At 51.0% G+C, this 4,044-nt stretch overlaps 3 non-coding genes across 3 annotated transcripts; 1 reads left to right on the top strand and 2 right to left on the bottom strand.

Annotated features, from left to right (window-relative positions):
* Positions 1 to 273: 273 nt before the first annotated feature.
* Positions 274 to 345, bottom strand: TRNAH-GUG (transfer RNA histidine(anticodon GUG)). The gene has a single exon. It is a non-coding gene; the product is annotated as a tRNA-His (tRNA).
* Positions 346 to 1,817: 1,472 nt separating this feature from the next.
* On the bottom strand, positions 1,818 to 1,889 carry TRNAH-GUG (transfer RNA histidine(anticodon GUG)). Its single transcript has one exon. It is a non-coding gene; the product is annotated as a tRNA-His (tRNA).
* A 676-nt stretch (positions 1,890 to 2,565) lies between these two features.
* On the top strand, positions 2,566 to 2,637 carry TRNAH-GUG (transfer RNA histidine(anticodon GUG)). The gene has a single exon. It is a non-coding gene; the product is annotated as a tRNA-His (tRNA).
* Positions 2,638 to 4,044: the final 1,407 nt, after the last annotated feature.

The following is a 4,044-nucleotide window of genomic DNA, read 5'->3' on the forward strand; positions in this document are numbered from 1 at the left end:
TGGTTTGTTGGTGTAGGAGAATGATTTAGACACTGATTTTCCATTTTTTTCAGGAGGTAAGGGGTTACAACTGTTTGATCTAAAGCTGTATTCAGATAATTAAATGAGAATTACTGAAGGTGGTGATCATAGAGGTGTTTCAGTTTTCAGAGTAGAGAGATGCAGCGTTTCATTTTAAAAAAATGAGTCACGATTTATACAAAGTGTTGTGGGCTGGGGGCAAAAAAAGGAATTAGAAAAGATGAGCCCCTTGCCGTGCCATTGTTCCCACAATGCCGTGACTCGGATTCGAACCGAGGTTGCTGCGGCCACAACGCAGAGTACTAACCACTATACGATCACGGCGAGCTACCGGGGACCTGTCAGCGGCTTTTTCTGATTGTCTTCTTCAACAGTTAAAGGCCTTCCCATTCTGCACGTCACCGAAAGGTCCACCTATGGGGCGGGTTCCGGCCTAAGGCCGGGTCTGAGAATGCGCAGGCGCATTGCTCTCTTGTCAGTTGGTCTGGTTCTCTCCTGTTTTGGCCCATTAGCCACGGGAGGTGGGGATGATGCAGTGGGCAAGGGTGGGTTCCATGTAAGAGTTTAGGGGGTACCACTTGGGCATCCAGAGACGGGACTGGCCGGAGCTGAGTGTTCACAAGCTGTGTAACTCTCATTCCTTGGAGGACGCCCATCTCCTCTGCCCCGGAGACCCTTCCAGCGACCCCAAACCTGCCAGGGGGCGCTCCTCAGGGCTTTTCTCTACGGATAATGTAGATGCCCGCAGAACTGGGCTGTCCACTTAGAAGGGACTCAATGAACACACCCTGCCGTTCTCCCCCCCGCTCCAGCCCCCGCTTCCTTGTTTCTCTTATTCCCGCGACGGCCCTGACTCGTCCCTCCGCAGGGCTCCCGCCGGACCCGGTGCCCTCCTCTGTTGCGTCCCTGGGCGCAGCAAGGACTGGGTCTGATTTTTCTTCCTGTACATCAGTGCTCTCGTCTCCATGGCGCCTAGAACCAGGCCGAGTCCACAGTAGGCAGTGGCTTTTTGCCAAAATGAGAACATACCCCTGGTTCTAACAAGTGAATCCAGAGAGACCACCGGTCTCTTTAGTGTTGTCTGCTCTAATCACTGCCCCCCTTCAGAACCGCCAGAGGGATCTTGCTAAACACGAATGGAATCCTCTCACTCCTCCGCCTCTCATTCCCACCCCCGAGACTGCGGGAAATTTGTCTACCTTTTCCAGCTCATCCTGTGGCCTTCCCTCAGTGTCGTTTCCCATTCCCTAGTTACTTGCTTTCATTCACTCAACAAGTCCTTGAGAGGCGCCTGCTACCTGTCAGACCAGGGCCTGTGGGCGTAGTGGGGGTGGGGAAGAGAGAAGACTTACAAAGAGGAATTATGATTGTTTCTTTTGGAGCCCTTAGCACACGAGATAATCCTGGTTGCCTGACGATCCTGGCTGTTTGACAAATTCCCTTTCTGCCTTTAAGAGCTACTTCAAAGGTCACCTCCTCTGCTAAGCGTTCTCTTCCTATTATTGGGAACCCGTTTTCAGTGTTGCCATGGACATTGGTACATATGTCAATTACAACACTTCTTGGCCTTGTGAGTGTTCTGTGCTTTGTCTGGGCTGAGCAGGATAACGTGCGTAGGCCAGGGTAAGCGGAAGCCTATATGCTTCCTAAGTCCAATTTAGCGAGACCTGGCGTAAACATCATTTCCAACTGTCACAAGGGGATTGGGATCCATTTTCAAGGAAGTTATTACAAACTGAAGATAAGAATGGAGCGTTAAAAAAATCGACCCCTTGCCGTGCCACTGCTCTCAGCAATGCCGTGACTCGGATTCGAACCGAGGTTGCTGCGGCCACAACGCAGAGTACTAACCACTATACGATCACGGCGAGCTACTGGGGACCCGGGAGTTTTTTTTTCTCGCTTAAGCTCTTCTCTGTTTAAGGCCCCGCCCCTTTGCCATGTCACTGCTGGTTCCCGCCCATCTCTAACCTCGCCTCTCCCTGAGGGGACGCAGGCGCACTGCTCGCTTGCTTTCTAGATATCCGTAAGCACTCACCGGGCCGCCAGATCCCACCGCTTCATTACCGAGGTGTGTGTTATCTGCGAGCTCCTCTTACTCCGCATCTCGAAGGAAGTTGTGCGGCTGGGTCCGAACTGATTTTCCTTCTTGTGTGATTTAAGAGGCGGCCCCATTCCTAGCAATAGCCCGTTCAGATAGCGTGAGCGCCAGGGCACGGTGGGTGTGAGAGGGGCCCAGCGCCACGATTCGGACGACCCCCGGGCCTCACATTCGTACGGGCGGCGTGAGAGTCCCGGACGTAGGCCTGGCCTCCTAGGAGTCCTTTAGTTTGCAGAGGACTTTCATGTCCTCTCTTTCACGGGCCGTGCGGACGACCAGCAGAGACTTCGGCCGGGAGTCCAGGGCGCCCCTACTCCACTTCGGGCTGGGCGCCAGGGCCAGAGGGGCCTGGTCGACAGTGAGCGGCTTGGGAAGGCGAGAGCGGCGCCACCTAGACGAGGACGACACTCAATGACACGCTCCTCGTGGCGTCCCAGTAGCTCGCCGTGATCGTATAGTGGTTAGTACTCTGCGTTGTGGCCGCAGCAACCTCGGTTCGAATCCGAGTCACGGCATTGTGGGAACAATGGCACGGCAGGGGCGTCTTTTTAGATTCCGGAAGCCACATTCTTTGGCGGCTAGGCCCCAGCTGCTGCTTGACGTTAGGGCAGGGCCGAAATTATAACGCGGCAAAGGGTGAACGCGGGGTCTTCAGTGAATCAGCCAATCGTCATCTTCCTATATGATTGTTTAATTTGGGGGAGGTTATTCCGTGTTGTGCTCATTATCTTTCCTCATTTGGCCCCTGTCACTGGTGAAGTCATCTACTGGGTTTTCTAAAAAGCCCTCACACTCACTAAAACTTCAATACTTTGGAGTGCAGGGATAATAGGAATACTGTGCAAACATTTATTAAGCGTTAGAAGAGTGCAGAGTAGACAATACAGTGTGACGAGTGAAAAATCTGACTGCTCTGGAGGTGCTGGTTCCCGTAGCCACTATGACGGTGCAAAAGAGGACTTTGTGGCCTCCATCTCCACAGCCTCCTGGGTGAGAGGGATATTCTCGTTGAGGATTTTTCCTAATCTGCCTCAGGTTTAAAGCAAATTTTATTTGTTACTTTGTTTTATGAGCACTTAAAAACCAGACTCAACAAATTTAGGTCTGTCGTTTAGGCATTGGGCAAAAATGGAAATATGTTTTGGATTTGGCTCTCAGGTGGCTGGCAGCGGCTGTATCACTGTCAAGGAGGGAATGAGATAGGACTCAGTGAGCAGTGAGTCTCTCCAGCTTCTCCCAGGGAATCTGGGGGTGGCATGGCAAGTTAGGAAGCATTCCTGGGAGAGATGGACATTGCAGTGGGGTTGTGCTCCATTTACTGACTGTCAACAAAGGCTTACTGAACAGCCTGTAAATGCAAGAAATTGTGGAGAGCTGTAATTTTCCAGGTCTCCCCACTCCCACTTCCGTAAGTTTAATGACTTTAAAGCCACCCAACAGGACAGCTCAGACCATGAGAGAATAGAATGAAGGAAGGTGTGCCTGAGAACTTGCCAGACTTTGGACACTGATTTAAGTGTTATATGTATAGAAAATCAACATCACCAGCAAAAAAAGAACAGCCAACAGAAATGTGACAACTTCTGTTCCTCTGACCGCTTACCAAATAACTGTACTGAAGTTTTTAAAAATCTGTAGCCTAGAATAAGATGTCAGGGTGGGAAGCAAGGAAAGGATCCAGTTTTTTCTCTGATGTCCCTCCCTCCAACCCCCATTCCTCTCCTGCTGGTGCTTCAGTGCTGGGCAATGAGCTGCTCTCAGAATCTGGGGAGAAATTCTGGGGCAATCACTTCCTAAGAGTATTTTGAGTAAAAACAGTCAACCAAGAAAATAAAAACTACAAACATACATCAATGGAGGTAACCCACTCTCGCCATCCACATCCATCCAAGGCAACTGAAGTGTATTTGAGGGCAGGAATG

This window comes from Lipotes vexillifer, unplaced genomic scaffold (genome assembly GCF_000442215.2).
Source record: "Lipotes vexillifer unplaced genomic scaffold, Lipotes_vexillifer_v1.1 scaffold1010, whole genome shotgun sequence".
NCBI classification, from domain to species: Eukaryota; Metazoa; Chordata; class Mammalia; order Artiodactyla; family Lipotidae; genus Lipotes; species Lipotes vexillifer.